This window comes from Tamandua tetradactyla, chromosome 9, assembly GCF_023851605.1.
Source record: "Tamandua tetradactyla isolate mTamTet1 chromosome 9, mTamTet1.pri, whole genome shotgun sequence".
NCBI lineage: Eukaryota > Metazoa > Chordata > Mammalia > Pilosa > Myrmecophagidae > Tamandua > Tamandua tetradactyla.
In genome coordinates this window covers 15926985-15947114 of record NC_135335.1, presented here as the reverse complement: position 1 = coordinate 15947114, position 20130 = coordinate 15926985, and the positions used below count along the sequence as shown (strand labels likewise).

Genomic DNA, 20130 nt, shown 5'->3' with positions numbered 1-20130 from the left:
TGGGTTCTGTTTTTCTTATCCTGCCCAGTAGTTGGCGCTCGTGGCACACGTTTGTCTACGGGTTCCACCAGTGAATGTTGCTGTGGGTCCTTTAACTCTGGAAAACTCTCACCGTAGGGGAGGTTCGGCAGCCGAAGCGTCTTGGAAGAGTGCCAGCCATCCCGCGGGTCCGAACATGGGGAGGGTCGCCGGCCACCGCAGCACAGGAGAGTGCCCGACCGAATTTCCTAGTTGGCCCGGGGCGCCAAGCGTGGCGAGAGGGCGCCAGCTGTCGCAGCCCGGGAGAGTGCACTGTTCCCAGCCGGACCGGCAAGTCACGTGTTTGGAAGGGACCCCCCAGTCACCGTTCTCTGCAGTCTGGGGAATTCTGACCCAACTCTCTCAGTTGGTCTGGGGGTCCTTGCGTGGTGTGGGCGCCAGCCGCCGCAGCCCAAGGGGACTGCCTGCCCAATTCTGCCAGCTCTCCTGGGAAGGAGGAAGGGAGGGACTCCAGCCGCTTGCCGTCCCACCCGGGAAAGCCCACGCCCGTCAGTGTTCTCACCGGAGCTGGTTCTCCCAGACAGTCAGCCATTCCAGGATGGGGTACACCGTCCCTTTGATCTCCGTCATGGCTCCAGGAGCTGCTCTGTATTGTCTCCACTCCCCCAGTAACTGTTCTGGAGGAGGAAAGGTGAGGGTGGCAAGGCTGTCGAAGTCGGTGGCGGAGGAGCCGGTGAAGGCGGAAGAGGGCACAGTGGTGGTTGGAGAGCCGCCCCAGAATAACTTTTAAAGCGAGAATTTTGTAAGTTGCCAGTTTATAGTTTGAAGTTTGAGAAAATGTCCCAATTGGAGCAAGTCTATAGAAATGTCCAATCTAAGGCATCTTTGGCATCCAGGAAAAGATACCTTGGTTCAAAAAAGCTGATGAAGTTTAGAGTTTCTCTCTCAAGTGTGAAGGCTCATGGTGAATGCACTCAGAGTTCCTCTGTAATCTGGATGATGAACATGGTGTCATCTCCTGGGTTCCTGTTTCATGAAGCTCCCCCGGAGGCATTTTCCTTCTTCCTCTCCAAAGGTCCCTTACTTGTGCACTCTACTTCTTGTGACTATGTCATTCTGCTCTGCTCTCTCTGAATCTCCTTCATTCTCCAAAATGTTTCCTCTTTTATAGGACTTCAGAAACTAATCAGGACCCACCCAAATGGGTTGGAGACATGTCATTACCTAATCCAACTTGACAACCACTCTTGTTTAAGTCACATCTACAGGGAGATGATCTCATTACAGTCTCAAACATACTACATTGAATAGGGATTAGAAGAAATGGCTGCCTTTACTAAATGGGATTAGGATTAAAGCATGGCTGCTCTAGGGTGCATACATCCTTTCAAACCAGCACACTAGCCTTCTCCTCGGTGTCCTCTCCAGGACTCGGCCAAGACTTTCCAGATGTTGCCACAGGACCTTCCAATCCCCGTGAGTAGGTCTGTGCCCACCCCTCGCATCACACACAGCTGCCTCTTGCCTCCTCCCCATCCTCCTCGGCAGCTCATCTCCTCTTTGCCCTCATCCAGCAATTCCCATTGGCTGCCAGAATTAGATGACATATGAGCCTTTTAATGAGAAACCTGTGCAAAAAATTAAGGAGAAATGTAGCATTATTTTACATTTTTGGAAATGTCTTTCATGCCTGACAATAGAAAAAGCTAAATTCTCATGTCTGCTTTGGTATTTCATCAATTTCATATGTTACTTTGTTTGAAAGACATGGAGAAATCCTGGCATTCCAGTTTGCTTGCCGCTGGTATGCAATATACCACAAATAGAATGGCTTTTAAAAGGGGGAATTTAATAAGTTACTTATTTACAGTTTTAAGGCCAAGAAAATATCCGAATTTAAACAAGTCTATAGAAGTGTCTAATCTGAGGCATCCACGGTAAGATACCTCAGTTTAAGAATGCCAATAAAGTTCAGAGTTTCTCTCTCAAGTGGAAGGGCTCATGGCAAGCACAGTCAGGATACTTTTCTGATCTGGAAAGGCACATGGTGAACACGGCATCCTCTGCTGACTTCTTCTCCTGGCTTCCTATTTCATGAAGCTCCCTAGGTAACATTTTACTTCTTCATCTCCAAAGCACTGGTGGATGGACTCTCTGCTTCATGGTGCTGCAGCATTCTCTGCTCTCTCAGAATCTCCTTCATTCTTGAAAATGTTTCCTCTTTTATAGGTCTCCAGAAACTTGTGAAAACCAACTGAAATGGGTAGAGACATGTCATCACCTAATCCAGCTTAAGAACCACTCTTGATTAAATCACATCTCCAGGAAGATGATCTGATTACAATTTCAAACTTACAGTATTGAATAGGGATTATTCTGCCTTTATGAAATGGGATTTAGATTAAAACATCGTTGTTTTAGGGGACATACATCCTTTCAAAATTGCCCAGAAACCTTTGGAGATGCAGAAAGAAAATGCCCCCATGGTAGCTGTTTAAAAAGAGAATCTGGGAGAGAAAGTTAGGACATATCACCATGTGCCTTCCCAGCTGACAGAAAAAAAAACTAACATCATTGCTCATTTTGGATTCAGGGTATCTTTCTCTGGATGTCTTAGGTTGGACATTTTTATGACCCTAGAACTGTAAACTTGTAAATTAATAAATTCTGTTTATAAAGGTCAATGCATTTCTGGCATATTGCATTTCTAGGAGCACTAACAAGCTAAAAAATAAAGATGGTTTGGTGAAATCTCATTGCATTTTCTTTATTCCTTTTAGTTGTAGGAAAATTGCAAAGTATTAGGGAAGATTTCAAATATTAAATTTCTACAAATTTCTCAATACTATCAAATATTTGATGAGAAAATGGAAAACAAAAGCATAAGCCAGCAAACAAATCTGTACATCAGTGTTCATAGTAACTTTATTCATACTAGCCATGAAGTGCAATCAGCCCAGCTGTCCTTCAACTTGTGAGTGGTAGACAGACTGTGGGACATGTATCCTGTGGAAGACAACTCCACAGTGAAGAGAAGTGAGTTGCTAATATTCCCAACTTGGATGAATTTCTGGGAATTATGCTCCCAAGGGTGATACATTTTTTCATTTATGGAACATATTTGGGCAACACAGTTTGAAGAAGTGATAAGAGATGGCTAGTTGCAGGTCTTAGAGATGAAAGGCTCAGAAGAGAGGGCTGGGTTTATTTATAAAGAGGCCACAGAGGGATCCTTGTGGTGAGGGAACTGGTGGATGCATGAACTACAGGTGATACATTCTATGGGAGTAAACACAGACACACACACAAATAACAAGTGAAGCGTGGGAAATATCAATAGCATAGATGGTTTATATCAATGTCCATATCCTGATTGTGCTATTGAACTATACTTTTGCAAAACATTACCATTGTGGAAAATCAGGTGAAGGATCCCTAAGGAGAGGGCATGCAGTTGTCACCCCTAATCCCTAAAGAGAGGGTGTGTAGCGGTCACCCCTAATTCCTAAGGAGAGGGCATACAGTGGTCACCCCTAATCCCTAAAGAGAGGGGGTGTAGCGGTCACCCCTAATTTCTAAGGAGAGGGCATGCAGTGGTCAGCCCTAATTCCTAAAGAGAGGGTGTGTAGCAGTCACCCCTAATCCCTAAGGAGAGGGCGTGCTGTGGTCACCCCTAATTCCTAAGTAGAGAGCATGTGGCAGTCACCCCTAATCCCTAAGGTACCTGAGCCCCTAGTGAGATAGTGGCCGTAGGCTTATCTGGGCTCTGCAGGGGGACTCTGCCCAGAGTGGGGTTTTTATAAGAGGTGCCCCTCTGGCAAGCATCATGCCATCCATGTCACTTCTTTGCCAGATGTTTGGTTATCACTTATTGTAAAGACGTGTTTTTCTCAGTTGGTCTACATTCTAATTGTAGTCAGCATGTTTATGGTGTTCTTTGGAATTTGATATCATTACTATCATTTCAACACACAACAGATAGTGTTGGTCACTATGGAGGGGTCCCACCTGAGAAGGGGTAGCTGGTGGGGGTCCCTCAGGGATGCTCTGTGTAGAGATGGAACACTGGACATCTGATGGGGCAGACTCCATCAGAGACAAAAGTGTGAGTCATGGCCTGGGAAGACCTCCCCTAGGAAGGGGATTTTAGGCTAAAGTCCAGGTGTCAGCAAATTATCAGCCACAACAGCTCTGGGAAGAGCATGCCTGGAAGTAGAACAGCCACTGCAAGGTCCAGAGTGCAGAGGGGAGCCCCCAGGAGTCCTCCTGGCCCCAAGGGAAGGTGGTTATTAGCTCTGCCATCTTTGTGGTGACAAGGCAGAGCAAATGACACCATTGAAGAGACTTCCAGGTTTGTGCTATAGATTTTGTAGTTATGGGAGATTGGAGCAGATGGGGAATGTCACTTGGTATTAAGACTCCTTCTGACTGCTTTGTGAAGAGTAGGTGTGGGGATGGGCACCTGCTGTGGAGATTTTGCAATAGGAGGAAGGGAGGTTGCTTGAGCTGGTATCGTAGTGATAGAGGTGGGGGAAGTAGATGTATGAGAGCTGGAACCACAGGATTTGCTGCTTCATTGGATGTAGGGGCAGAGGAGGTTTCTTGTGGGATGCCTCCAAGGCCACTGGCCCAAGCAGCTAGGACACTGAAGAGGACCTCTGCTGAGCCTGGAGGAATCACTTTCCCTTTGGGGCTGGGGCCAGGATGTTCATTTTTGGGTGTCTTTTCTCTTGAGCTCAGATATGGGTTCAATCTTTATATTTTTTATCCTTTCTGTGTATACTTAGAATATGACTGATATGTTTGTGTGTCTTTGAAAGATCGGTTCAGGCCTAAATCTATTTCATTCGAGGTTCTACTTTTGTTGGTATGGAAAGGAGGGAGCTGGGAAAAATGTCCCCTAGGGTAACTGAGAGGAGTTTTGGGCTATGAAACTAATAGAGCTAAACATGCTGACTACAATTAGAATGTAGACGAACTGAGAAAAGCACGTCTGTACAATAAGTGATAACCAAACATCTGGCAATCCCATCTCTTATTGATATCCTTTAAGAAAGTAGCAAACAAGAGAACAAAGTGTGATAGCTGAAAAATTGATTTGAAATTTAAGCCATAAATTAGCTCGGCAAAGCAGTAGATTGAACAGCTGCAGTTCCCTGCAAAGACTGGCAGCTTGAGGTAGTGGGTGGTAACTAGTTTTAAGAACTAAGAGATTTAAGTGCACAAGTTGCAGGGGACATGGAGACTCATGGGGTCATCACTACTAACCCCAGATTTCTGAAGGCTGTAGGTCCTCCAGAGTTCCCACCCCTGTACTTGTTGATTATGCACAGCTTATGAAAAAGATGCTGCATTAAAACCAGCATGCATTCCCTCTATGCTGGATGATTTCAAAACCAGAAAACACCCAAGCCTTAATAGCCATAGCTAGTAATTGCATTTGAATTTTCACATTGATTGGTTTAAATATCATTGGTTGCTTTTAAAGTCAGTAGAATAGCTAATTGCATACAGTTCCCTACCATGTATATACCGAGTTAGCATTTCTGAAGGTTTGGATGTTGGGAAAGAAAATGTCAAATAAGTTTTACTGACTGAGCATTCTTATGGGAGATGTGTATATCCTGGAACATTTATTCTGTCAACAGGTACATGGAGCCCTTGGAATGGACTGGCTATTCTTCTCAGGTCAAGGACGGAAGAGTGGACAAAACAGAGATTCCTGCACTCATGGAGCTATTCACTATATGTCCTGTGGAGCTGATGAGAAGCAGAGCTGGACCTAGTAAGAAGCCAAAAACAAGCCATTTCACAGAGAGCTGCAAGAAGGTAAGATGGTCAAGGGCAGAACCCCGTGGGAGGTGGGGTCATTTCAGGTGAAGGGGAAGACCCTGGCTACACCAGAGGAGGAAACCTGCCTGCTTCTACCAGGAGGAGAGGTGCAGAGTGGGGTGAGAGGAGGGGACACCCAAGTAGCCTGGAGCCTCACAGATGTTCAGGAACAGGGACAGGGAAATAAAGGTTAAAATGCAGAGGGGACAGAAGTCCCCACCGCCACCCCAAGAATATAAGGCTCAGACATGAGCTTGCCCCTCCAGCCCTCAGGAGGACAGGGCAGCAAGGTCAGGATAAGTGGCCTAGGTCTACACCCATTACCCTGTCCAAGCTGCAGAAGGAATTTTGGAAAATCTCAATGTCCAGTTATTAAATCTGAACAATAAAATCTCCTATCAGTTATTAAAAGACACTGGCCAATGCTAGATTATTGGAATCTACACGTATGCTTTCCATAATCATGAAGGTTTGGTACACCCTGTGCTTGTGGGAGCTGGTGCCCACCCTTGGTAGCACTGGGCCCTGTGATAGGGACAGATAATACCTGGTTCCTTGTGGTCCTCCTCTCCCGGAATACTCACCTCTGTTTTCAGCCCTGCAGGCAAGTCTATATGGATTGTAATGCAACCACCCCCCTGGAGCCCAAGGTTATGCAGGCAGTAGAGGAGGTCATGGGGGACGCCTGGGGGAATCCTAGAAGTCCCTGCCCAGCAGGTAGTTCTAGAAGGTGCCCCAGGCATGTATTTCGAGGTAATTGGAAGCCGAGCCTCAGGAGACAAATTGTATATCCACAGGTGACCATTTTCTTTTGAAAAACTGTTCTGTTACCTTCAGATCTTTCACTATAAATTTCACAGTTTTTTTTTCCTGAGGTGTTCAGATTTGTAGATTGCACCTTTTTGATACCAGACTCTTGAACCTTTATAATCATATCCACTCTTGCCTCCCTTTCTCAGATGAAAGAATTGTCTTACTGAATTATTTTGGAACAACCAAACCTATAAAAACCCTTTCACATTTCTACCTCAGTCAATCCTTGTAAAATTTCCAAAAATATATCTTTTAACTCATCAGGATCATATAGAAACCTGGCCTTTTTCTTCTTTTTTTGCACTGAAAGTGACTTTAAATTCCTTAGTCTTTATTAATGTTCTTATTTGTGTCTGGTTTATTCTTACTAGAATAATTGGAGGTTTTTGGAAAATATTTTCCATCAGTGCAGCTCAGTGGCCAAATTGGATTTGTTTCTCAGAAGGTCACTCTTAGATGCTTATTGGGGATGATTAAGGGAAACTTTCCTACCTATGGCTCATGATGACCTAAAATACCATTTCCAACAGTTTATTGCCAAGCCCTAGGGTTCAGTAATGGCTGTGTAGGGCTTTACAGTTTTACAGTGTTTTTACATCAGTTTGCTCACTGACAGTCTTTTAACTGAGAAGTTAGGATTGAAGGGGTGATTAGGATTACTCAGTCATGACATGCATGACCCATTAAGATGAGTCTTAATCTTTGTGCAGGAGTCCTTCAGAAGACAATAAATTCAGACCTGAGGAGAGAATGCCAGGGAAGCAAGAAGCTGAAATCAAAGAAACCCAGAAGAGAAGGAGAAGACCAGTAGATGCCACCATTTTGTCTCACCATGTGACAGAGAAGCCTAGGATTACTGGCAACTGGTCTTTGGGAAGAAAACATTGCCAAGATGATTCCCTGATTTGGACATTTCCTCAGCATTAAAACCATGAGCAAATACATTTGCATTGTTTAAGCTGAACAATTTCATGGTATTTGCTTAAGCAGCCTAGGAAACTACAAGACCTCCTTTATGATAGGATCATTTAACTTCTTCACAGTATTAAGATTTAAAGTCTTTGGGAGGAATTTGAATGTGAAGAATGTATAAGAAGATGTTAGATACCCAGGATTTTTATCACTGTCTTCCTTACAGTAGCAGAAACTGGTAATAGCCTCAATATTCATCATAGGGGACTATTTTTATGAAGTATTGTGGTGCCCTTTCATGGAGTCTGGGCCCCCCCCGAAGCACTGTCTATACACTTGGTGGTCTGTCTCTGTACTCTCGATTCAGTTCCATTGGTCACTCCTTCTATCTTTGTGCCAGTGCCATGGTGCTTTGGCTACTGTGACTTCATAGTAAGTTTAAAGTCTGGAAGTGATCGCCCTCCTCCTTTGCTCTTGTATTTTAGGATAGCTTTAGCTATTCAGGGTGTTTTTCCCTTTCATATTAGTTTGATAACCAGCTTTTCCAAGTCTTCAAAATAGATTGTTGGGATTTTGAAGTGTATTGCATTGAATCTGTAGATCAGTTTGGGTAGAACTGACATCTTGTTGACACTCAGCCTTCCTATCTGTGAGCATGGAATAGCTTTCCATCTATATAAGTCATTTTTAATTTCTTTTTACAATTTTGTTTTTGGTAATTTTCTTTGTATAGGTCCATGACATCCTGGTTAGTGTTATTTCTAGATACCTAATTCTTCTTGTCACTATTCTGAATGGAATTTTTTCCTTAGTTGTCACGTCAGATAGGTCAATGCTTGTGTGTAGAAACATTATTGACTTTTGTACATTAATCTTGTATCCCACCACTTTGTTGAATTTGTTTATTAGCTCAAGTAGGTTTGCTGTAGATTTCTCAGGGTGTTCTATGTATAGTATCATGCCATCTGCAAAGAATGAAAATTATACTTCTTCCTTCCTTATTTAGATGCATTTTATTTCTTTCCCCTGTCTAAATGCTCCAGCTAAGACTTCTAGTACAGGAATGAGTAACTGGTGACAGTGGATATCCTTGTTTTGTTCCTGATCTTAGGGGGAATGCTTTCAGCTTCTTACCATTAAGTACAAAGCTGGTTATGGGTTTTTCATATATGCCCTCTATGATTTTCAGAAAGTTTCCTTCAATTCCTAACTTTTGAAATGTTTTTTATCAGGAATGCATGCTGGATTTTGTCAAATGCTTTTTCAGTGTCAATCAAACTGATCATGTGATTTTTTTCCCTTTTTATTTGTTAATGTCCTGTATTACATTGTTCAATTTTCTTATGTTGAACCATCCTTGCATAACTGTTGTGAATCCCACTTGGCCATGGTGTATAATTCTTTTAATGTGGCATTGGATTGGATGTGCTATTATTTTGATAAGAATTTTTGCATTCCTTTCTTGTATCATCTTTGTCTGATTTTGATATAACAGTGATGGTAGCTTCATAAAATGAATTAGGTAGGGTTCCTTTTCTTCAATTTTTGGAAGAGTTTGAGCAGGATTGGCATTTGTTCTTTTTGGAATGTTTGATAAAATTCTTCAGGAAAGCCCATCTGGACCTGGGCTTTTCTTTGTGAGAAGATTTTTTAACGACGGCTTGAATCTCTTTTCTTGTAAATGGTTAGTTGAGACCTCCTATTTCTCAAGTCAGTGTAGGTAATTCATATGTTTCTAGGAATTTGCCCATTTCATTTCAATTGTCCAGTTTGTTGGCATGGAGTTATACATTGCATTCTCTTATAATTTTTTAAATTTCTTCAGGATCTGTTATTACTACACCCTTCTCATTACTGATATTGTTTTGCATCCTCTCTGTTTTTCTTTGTTGGTCTAGGTAGGGGTCCATCACTTTTATTGGTTTTCTCAAAGAACCACCTTTTGGTTTTGTTGATTCTTTCTATTGTTTTATTATCCTCCAATTTGTCTCCCTCAATCTTTATTATTTCTCTTTTTTTATTTGCTTTTAGGGTTAATTTGCTGCTTTTTCTCTAAATTCTCCAGATGTGCAGTTGAGTCCTCAAGTTTTGCTTGTTTTTGTTTTTTATTATAGGCACTTAGGGCAGTCAGTTTCCTGCTCAGCACTGCCTTTGCCACATCTCATAAATTCTGATATGTTGTATTCTCATTATCATTTGTCTCCATGTATTGACTGATTTCTCTAGCAATATTTTCCTTGAACCACAGATTATTTAAGTGTGTTGTTTAATCTCCATATATTTGTGAAAGCTCTGGTTCTGTGGTGATTATTAATTTCCAGCTTTATTCTTTCATGATTAGAGAAAGTGCTTTGGATAATTAAAGTCCTATTAAATTTATACAGACCCAGTTTGTTTCCCAGCATGTGATCTATCCTGGAGAAAGTTCCATGTGTGCTGGAGCAGAATGTATATCTTGGTGTTTTGGGGTGTGATGATCTGTATATGTCTATTTGATCTAATTCATTTATCCTTTTGTTTAGGTTCTCTGTTTCCTTGTTGATCTTTGCATGGTTGTTCTGTCTATAGCAGAGAGGGATGTTTTGAAGTTTCCTACTATTACTGTTGATACATCTATAGCTCCCTTCAATTTCTCCAATGTGTGCCTCGTGCATGTTGGAGCTCTTTGATTGGAAGCATACGTATTTATGGTTGTTATTTCTTCTTGGTGAATTGTTCCTTTTATTAATGTGTAGCATCCTTCTTTATCTCCTATGACTTCTTTACATTTAAGGTCTATTTTGTCTGATTATTATAGCTATTCCTGCTTCTTTTGATTACAGCTTGCATAGATTTTTTTATGTCCTTTCACTTTTGATCTGTTTGTGTCCTTGAATCTAATATGTCACTTGTAAACAGTATTTGGATGGATTATTGTTTTTAATCTGTTCTGCTAGTCTCTGCCTTTTAAGTGGTGAGTTTAATCCATTAATATCCAATGTAATTACTGTATAAGCAGTTCTTGACTCTACTATCTTCTCCTTTAGTTTTTATTTTTCAAGTCTATATATTATTTTCTTTCTCTCTCTCTTTTTTCCTTTAAATTTCCACTTCTCAAGCAGACCACCATGGCTCAGCAGGCAGAGTTCTCGCCTGCCATGCCAGAGACCAGGGTTCAATTCCCAGTGCCTGCCCATGCAAAAAAAAAAATAAATTACCATTACTCATATTCTTCAAGTCTGTGCCATCCTCAAGACCTCCCTCTCCTGTCTTTTTTTTTTCAGCTGCCAGACCTTTAGTATTTTTTTTGTAGGATTGGGCTCTTGTTGACTAGTTCTCTCAATCTTTTTTGTCTTTGAAGATTTTAATCTCTCCCTCAATTTTGAAGGTTTACTTGGCTGTATAAAGAATTCTTGGCTGAAAGCCTTTCTCATTCAGGATCTTAAATATATCATACCATTGTTTTCTTGCTCCCATGGTCCCTGTTGAGTAGTCTAAAATCAGTCTTGTGTCTTTTAGTAGATTGGTTTTCTTGTGCTGTTTTCAGGACTTTCTGTTTCTCTTTTACACCTGACAGTTTGAGTAGTATATGTCTTGAGTAAGACTGTTGGGATTTATTCTATTTGAAGTATTTGGAGTTTGCTGGTCTCCTTTGCTTTGCATTTTATGTCTTTTATAAGGGTTAGAAAGTTTTTCCTGGTTATATCTTCAACTAACTCTCCTAGCTCTTTATTCTTTTCTCCATTTAAGACACCAGTGGTTCTTCTATTTCTTTACCTCTTGTTGTCCATCATTTCCCTAAGATTCAGTTGCTTTTTTTTTCATTCTTCTTGTGATTTTTATTTTTGTGCATTCTAGTTGAGTTGTTCTATCTTCTAGCTCACTTGTTGTTTCTTCTGCTTCTTCAAAACTGCCATCATGTATCTTTTCATTTGGTCTACTGTATCTTTCATTTCTGCATGAGCTGCTACTTTTCTATTTAACCTTCTGAATTATTCTTTTTTGCTCTTCTACTGTCTTCACGATATCCTTTATTTCTTTATAAACATCCTTGAATAGTTTTTCCATATTCTGTATCTCCTCTGGAATTTTGCTTTGGTCATTTTGCTGAACCATTTCTGCTTTGATCTTCATGTGATTTTTGATTTTCTGTTGTCTTTGGGGCATTAGGTTTTCCTGATATGGTTATTTTGGAGGTTGGTTTTTGCTGAAGGTTTCATTTTACATTTGGTTTGGTGGTTATTCTCTGCCAAATCAAGGTCCAGATCTCGTGTTACAATTCAACTTGAGGGCCTATTAGAAGCTAGACCCATAATACCTGGGATGCATGTATATTTCAGTGACCGAATGTCCATCTGTTATATGGGAGACCCAGGCTCAACTCTGAGCCCATGCAACATCCCCCCCCAAAAAAAAAACTGGAAGGAAAAGTTAGTGTTACTAAAATAAAATAAGAATATAATAAAAATATGAAAAAATAACTAGCAGAACAACAACAAAAAAAACCCTCAGCAATAGTAGGTCTAGAATCAAAAAGAGACACCACACAACATACTGGGACTGAAGTCAGACTCATGCCCAGCAGAAGGAAGAGGAAAATTTTTTTTCACATTTGCAGGCACCAGGAATCCAGCCTTCTACTGAGCCACCATTGCACTGCCCAAGGGAGAGGAAATTTAATAAAAACAAATAAAAAGTGAAATGGAATAACAAAAATAATGTATTAAATAAGAAATAGAAAACAATCTACCAATATGTAAAATGTCTGTAAAAATAAAAACAAGAAATAATGAAAAACCAATTATACCATTAAGAAAGATCTATAGAAAGAATATATTTTTTAAAGGGAAAATAAAAGCCAATATTAGGAAAAACATTTAAAAGTAAATAAAAGTGTAGACAGATAGGGAGCTAGCCTGCCTGCACTTATACCTTCTCACCAGCAGGTGGCAATTCTGAGGCACTCCTTCATCAGTCTTCTGGGGGGGGTGGCGTGGTAGTGAGGGAATGTTCTGGGTCAGCCTGGCCGGATGACCAGTTTTTGCTGGTGGGACTAGGGAGCCACCCCACAGTGCTGGTGGGTCTGCCAGACACCGCACCTGCAGGGCTGGCTGTTCCCTCAATGCTGGTGGTCATACTCTGAGACCCAGCCACCTTCAGTGGACAATCGGGCCCACCTCCAGGCTCCCATGGGCACTTTCCACTGTGACCCACATGGGATGATCTCCCCAGGTGGCAGCTGGGCAGTCTGGAGTGGAGGACGGTCAGCTCCCTGCCTGAGCACCACAGCCCACCTTGGTGGGGATCACGGTCACCCAGCCCACCCCACCCTCCCCAACCTATCCCCTGCCACTCTCCCCAAACTACCTAACATCCCAGTTTGATTATTCACCCCCAGGACTACAGTCCTTGTCATTCCCCACTCCCTACCTTGTTTCCTGGAGCAGGAGGGAACTCACTCCACTGTGCTCTGCCTTCTTCCCAGAAGTCTCAATTATGTGCATATTTAAAGAAGAAATGTTCTACATACATTAGTCTTAATGTTTTTCATTCAAGGAATTTTTTACCTTAATTGTGGGATGTATGGATACAAAAGTTGATCCAAATATTCTCTTTATTATTCCAGCCTTTTCTGTAGGCTCTGTAGTGACATCTTTTTTTTTCTGATATTCACAACATGTTTTTCTCTTTTTCTGGATCAAGTTAGCTTGATCCAGGAGGCCAGCAATGGGCAGACAAGCTCGACACTTCCACAAGGTGTTTACACATGTTGAGATGCCTGGGGGCTGCCCTGTGACATAGCGGTGGGAGCAGTCATGGGGCCAGGGGTCTGGTGGGAGCAGCTGCAGGTTGGGAAGGAGCCAGCCTTCCAGAAGGATGCCAGCCCCATCCCCGAGGGCATGCACCGCTCAAGAATGGGCCACGCCTCTTTGGCAGTTCATATAGGATACCTCTGGGTGTGTGTCCTGTAAAGGGACAGAGGAATGCTAAGTCCCATTTCTAACCTCCTAAGTCTCTGTATTTGACATCACCCAACACGGTGTGTGTTTTCTTTCCTTTTTTTTTTAATTTAAGGGATAGTTTTGTTTTGTGTTTTTTGATAGATGAGGGTGACAACCAGGGTCGCTTCATCTTCCATCTTGAGGCAGGCAGCCCCGCTGCTGTGGGTGCCATGCTGCATGCCAGAAGGCCAGCCTACCCACCCCAGCCATGGCCCACATCTTGCTGCCCACTTATGGGACTGAGCGCTGAGCCGCTGATGGGGACGTGCTTGATGTCACCCATTGCAGGATTGAGAGTTTTAATGCAGAAATTCATGTATTCAGCAGCTACTGCATGAGTCCTGGAGGCTGGGTGCTTTGCTCTGGGGACACAGCTCTGCCCTGGACTTGGCACTTTGCTCTGGGGGCAGAGCTCTGCCCGACGATCACCTGGGATTGGGTGGGAAGACCTAGGCCAAGGCAGACACCTCTGCTGTGAAAAGCCTGCATGTTTTACATGAATCTTATTTGTTGAATTGTGCACTAGCAAAACAGGATTTTACTTAATGCTGTAGTTTGTTTACAGTATATTATGGTATGAAACCAAAATTTCAGAAGTCAATAAAGTGTGTATTTAAAAGCTCAGAAAGAATGATGACTCTGTTTTAAACTTGAAGTGATTTGTACCCACAGCTACACTATAATCCTCAAAGACCCTTCTTGGTGATATTCTACCAAGTAGGACCCACTCTGCCCTTGCTTTGGAGGACTTACAAACCATTTAGAGAGATGAGAAGTAAAGTGCAGCAGGCAGCAGATACCAAGAAATGATACGGGTTTAGAAAAGGACAAGAGATGATTGCTTTGGGGAAGCGGTTGGAACCAGTGAAGGCTTAAGGGAGAAATAGGGTTTGAGTTGTATGGCCTTTGGTGCAGACCCAGGAGGTTGTCCCCATCTGAGCAAGGGTGTGAACAAGGACCCACAGCAGGAGTCGGCCTCAGCCACACCAACCTGCATGGAGGATTGGGGGTGGGGTGGGGGGATGGGAAAGCTCAGACTTGGGGGCTCTGTTGGGCATTTTCAATTTGTAGTGAGAGACCCCTGAAGGGTTTGAACACCTCCACATATCTGATTCAGAGAGGGGGAGGGTGTGTGGAGGGGAGGAGGGGTGGGGAGGGGTCCCTGTGCTTTGATGCAAGCTACAGCATCTCTTGGTCTAGATGTAGGAAGTTGGGATACACTGAGTCCTTATACTTCTTTCCCCTGGTGGTTTCTAACCCTTCTAGGCCTATGAAATCATAAAGAAAACCTGAAGATGTGGGCATTGGGGACACGAGGTGCCCCATTATTTTGCCTGTGATAATTGTGCACCCCCACTGTCTGACAAACAGCTCATCTTCCCACCCCCAGCCATGTGGGAATGTACAGTGACAACGTATTTTTTACTTGAGGCTGAACATTTTCTGTAGGAATTGATCTTCACTGAGTTACTACATTAAAAATTCTTTTTAAAATACAATTGGTATGGATAGGGGAGTGCAAAGATGACAGCTTAGTGAAGTGTGGGGTTTATTTCATTCTCCAGAGTGCTGATGAATAACCAGGAACAGGACAGAACAACTGCTGGGGCCACATCAGTGACTGGATGCACAGGGTACCCCAGTCTGGACCAGCTGGACTGGCTGTGACCCACCCCGAGAACTGTGAGTTCTCCAAGCCATGGCGGCCAGTGTCCCTCCCCCAAAGGCTACTTCCCAGAGGGGAAAGGAAAGGACTTTACCAGCAGCAGGAACTGAGTGCAACCAAGCTCCAATTGTGGAATTGATTCACATAGTCTGACTAAAATCAGCCATTTTTTATATATACTAAATATACTAAAAATAAGCCCCTATCTCAGCTGAACATTGAGTAAAATCCGAGGTCAGTGGTTTTTGCCTCAGTACAGAGGGGGCAGGGCTGACAGAAAAAGCAAAAAGAAAAAACAGTTTTTTAATGGATCTGAAGGAAAGGTTGGGGCACATAGCACCTAGAGATACACAGAGCAATGTACCAACTTAAGCTCTTGATTGGCAAACCCAAGGAATGGGGGTCTTGCTCTGAAAACGATTTCTCTTTTTCTTTTTCTGTGGCTATGTTTTTACAGCTTGACTACTCCTTAGATACAGCTGCAAGGCTTCTTGGGCTCCACTACCCCAGGCCATATTGAGATTTTTTGAGTGTTTGTCTGGAGCCTGTGCCTTCACCAGGAGAGGAGTGGGGCCCAGCTCAGGTGGAATCCCTCCCTCAAGTATCTCAGACCCCAGGGACTGGAAAATTGAAGCGATTATAGCCAGCCTACAACCTCTCCTCTGTCTCCACCATGCCCCCAGCAGGGAGAGTCTGCTGAAGTTAAAGGTGCCACATCACGTTATACTGGTGGGACCTGCAGACAGTCTCCACATACTGGGCAGGATAGGAAAAACACAAGAGTCCAGAGACTTCACAGGTAATTCTTTCAACGTGCTGAGTCTCATCCTCAGGGAAAACAGGCAGGTGACTCCTCCTGAGAGGAGGCCAGTTTGGTCTGGGATCATCTGGCTGGGGTCTATAATACCAAAGTAGACCTTTGTAATGGGGGGAAAGAGGTACTATACAGTCAGGGTAAGAAACAAGAAAACAAGCAGTGAAAAATTCTGATCTGTTAAACAAAACCTAAGCTAGAGGCCTAGAATAAGCTAAACTGAATGTCAAAGAACAGATAGACAAAAAAGTCATCCAGCAAGAACATCCTAGGTAAAAAAAAAAAAGTGAAAGCAATCTCCAGAATAAACTAATTAAGATAATTAAATGCCTAGGCACAAGCAAAAGATAATGAATCATACTAGGAAATTGAAGATATGGCCCAGTCAAAGGAACAAATCAACAATTCAAATGAGATACAGGAGATGAAACAATTAATTCAGAATATTTGAACAGACATGGAAGACCTCATCAAAAATCAAATCAATGAATTGAGGGAGGGTATAAAGAAGGCAAGAATTGAACAAAAAGAAGAAATTGAAAGTCTGAATAAACAAATCACAGAACTTAGGGGAATGAAAGGTACAGTAGAAGGGATAAAAAAAAACAATGGAAAACTACAATGTCAGATTTCAAAATGCAGAAGAGATGAACTGGAGGATGGGACATCTGAAATATAACAAACAAAAGGAAATACAGGGAGAAGAATGGAAAAATATGAGCAGGGACACAGGGAATTGAATGACAACATGAAGCAAACAAATATACATGGTGTGGGCATCCCAGAAATAGAAGACAAGGAAAGATCAGGAGAAAAACTAATGGAGTAAATTATCACTGAAAACTCCTCAACTCTTATGAAAGACTTAAAATAACAGGACCAAGAAGTGCAGTATCCCCCAACAGAATATATCCAAATAGATGTACTCCAAGACACTTACTAATCAGAATGTCAGATGTCAAAGAGAAAGAGAGAATCTTGAAAGCAGCAAGAGAAAAACAGTCTACCACATACAAGGGAAGCCAAATAAGACTATGTCCATTTTTCTCAGCAGAAACTATGGAGATGAGAAGACAGTGGGATGATATATTTAAGCTACTAAAGGAGAAAAACTGCCAACCAATAATTCTATATCCAGCGAAACTTTCCTTCAAAAATCAGGGGGAAATTAAAACATTTTCAGACAAAAAAAATCATGGAGAGAATTTGTGACCAAGAGACCAAGAGACTTCTTCTGGAAGAAATACTAAAGGGAGCACTAGAGACAGATAAGAAAAGACAGGAGAGAACAATGTGGGGAAGAGTGTAGAAATGAAGAAAAGGTAAAGGTAAAAAGAATAAAAATTGGTTATGGCATATAAAATCCAAAAGGCAGAATGGTAGAAGAAAGTACTGCCCATACAGTAATAACACTAAATGTTAATGGATTAAACTCCCCAACCAAAAGACATAGAATGGATTATAATACACGACCCATCTGTATGCTGTCATCAGGGAACCCATCTTAGATTCAAGGATAAACATAGGAACATGGATACCACAATACTACCTAACTGTAATAGAATAATGTTAGAACACTGAATGAAGCCGAATGTGAAAGCGATAGAGGGAGGAGACCTGGGGGCACAAATGAAGTAAGAAGGAAAAATAGATGATAATACCTGAGATGGTATAATCTAGGAATGCCTAGAGTGTATAATGATAGTGACCAAATGTACAAATTTTAAAAATGTTTTTGCATGAGAAAGAACAAAGGAATGTCATTACTGCAGGGTGCTGAAAATAGATGATAATTAATATTTAAAAATTTTAACTTATGTGTGAGACTAAAGCAAAAAATGTTTCTTTGGTACAACATTTATATTTTGACTAGTGCATTTCATAATATAACTTATGTAGACAGCTTAACTGAACACCATAAGTACATGGAACCTTGAGTAGGAAATGAGATTTTGTTGGTTTGTCCAGAGTGATGCCCTGATAAATCCCAGAGTGATTTGAACAGTGAATTAAAAAGTATTTGCATAGTCCCCTTCAGGAAATGGTGAGAAAGGAGTAAAATTCAACTTCCCCAAGTTGAATTCTTGATATCCTCACAAGCAGTGTGGACAATCAAAGATATAGGCTGAACCCCCAATCTTGGGGTTTGTTCATATGAAACTTAACCCCAAAAAGGGTAGGTCAAGCCTACTTGAAATTAGGCCTAAGAGTCACCCCCAGTAAAACCTCTTTTTTTCGCTCAGATGTGGCCTCTCTCTCCAGTCAGCACAACAAGCAAACTCACTACACTCCACCTGTCTGCATGGGACATGACTCCCAGTGGTGTGGACCTTCCCTGCAACATGGGACAAAAATCCTGGAATGAGCTGTGACTCGGCTTCAAGGGATTGAGAAAATCCCTAGAATGAGCTGAGACTCAGCATCAGGGGATTGAGAAAAACTTCTTGACCAAAAGGGGGAAGAGTAAAATGAGACAAAATAAAAGTGTCAATGGCTGAGAGATTTCAGAGTCGAGAGGTTATCCTGGAGGTTATTTTATGCACTAAATAGACATTCCCTTGTTAGTCAAGATGTAGTGGAGAGGCTGGAGGGAACTGCCTGAAAATGTAGAGCTGTGTTCCAGTAGCCATGTTTCTTGAAGATGATTGTATAATGACATAGCACTCACAATGTGACTGTGTGATTGTGAAAACCTTGTGTCTGATGCTCCTTTTATCTACCTTGTCAACAGGCATGTAAAACATATAGAATAAAGATGAGTAATGGGGGAACAAATGTTAAAATAAACTTAGATTGAAATGCTGGTGATCGATGAGTGGGGGGGTTGGGGGCATTGTATGTATGAATTTTTTTGATTTTCTTTTTATTTCTTTTCCTGAATAGATGCAAATGTTCCAAGAAATGATCATGATGATGAATATCCAGCTATGTGATGATATTGTGAATTACTGATTATGTAGAATGGAATGATCAAAAGTTAAAAATGTTTGCATTTGTTTGGTGTTTTTTGGTATTTAAAAAAAATAAGAAAACTTTTTTTGCATTGATGATGCCTTTAATTAAAAAAAGAAGCATTCAATATTTTCCTAAAATAATTTTAGCTTCCTATTACCCAAGCTAGCTTTTTGAAAAGCTAAAATGACTAGAAGATTTTCTTTGATGTTGTCCCCAAATCCTCTGCAAGAAATGGCATGCTCACGCAGTGCCCCTCACTGCTTGAGAAGGTGGCAGCACAGGAGTGCAAGCTGGTGCAGTTTGTACATCTGGGTAATATCTGTCGATCACCCATTGCTGAATTAGTTTTCAGAAAACTTCTGACTGATAGAAACATTTCAGATAATTGGAGGATGCACATTTCTACAGCATTGACATATAAGATAGGACGCTCTCTTGATTTTTGAAAGCAAAATTTCATGAAGACACATAATATTCCTAAGATTTACATCGCCTGGAAGGTTTCTGCGCTGGTTTGAAATGATGTATGTACCCTAGAAAAGCCATGTTTTAATCCTAATCCCATTTTGTAAAGGCAGCCGTTTCTTCTAATCCCTATTCAATGCTGTATGTTTAAGATCGTAATGAGATCATCTCCCTGGAGATGTGATTTAATCAAGAGTGGTTGTCCAGCTGGATCAGGTGATGACATGTCTCCACCCATTCAGGTGGATCTTGATTAGTTTCTGAAGTCCTATAAAAGAGGAAACATTTTGGACAAGAAAGAGATTCAGAGAGAGCAGAGAATGCTGCAGCACCACAAAGCAGAGAGTCCATTAGGCAGTGAACTTTGAAATTAAGAAGGAAAATGCCTCCCAGGGAGCTTCATGAACCAGGAAGCCATGAGAAGAAGCTAGTAGATGATGCCGTATTCACCATGTGCCCTTCCAGATGAGAGAGAAACTCTGACTGTGTTCACCATGTGCCTTCTCACTTGAAAGAGAAACCCTGGGCTTTATCAAGATACCTTCTTGAACCAAGCTATCTATCCCTGGATGCCTTAGATTGGACATTTCTATAGACCTGCTTTCACTGAGACATTTTCTTAGCCTTAGAACTGTAAACTAGCAACTTATTAAATTCTCTTTTTAAAAGCCATTCCATTTCTGGTATGTTTCATTCTGGCAGCTAGTAAACTA

The 20130-nt window shown here is 41.7% G+C and overlaps 1 long non-coding RNA gene across 2 annotated transcripts; it reads left to right on the top strand.

Moving 5' to 3' along the window:
- Positions 1–726: 726 nt before the first annotated feature.
- Positions 727–14135, top strand: LOC143646787 (uncharacterized). Of its 2 annotated transcripts, XR_013157616.1 has the most exons (5): positions 727–1463; positions 2766–3015; positions 5628–5808; positions 7335–7774; positions 13620–14135. It is a non-coding gene; the product is annotated as an uncharacterized LOC143646787 (long non-coding RNA). The 2 variants fall into 2 exon arrangements; XR_013157615.1 differs by lacking the exon at positions 13620–14135 and having other exon boundaries at positions 728–1455; positions 7335–7566.
- Positions 14136–20130: the final 5995 nt, after the last annotated feature.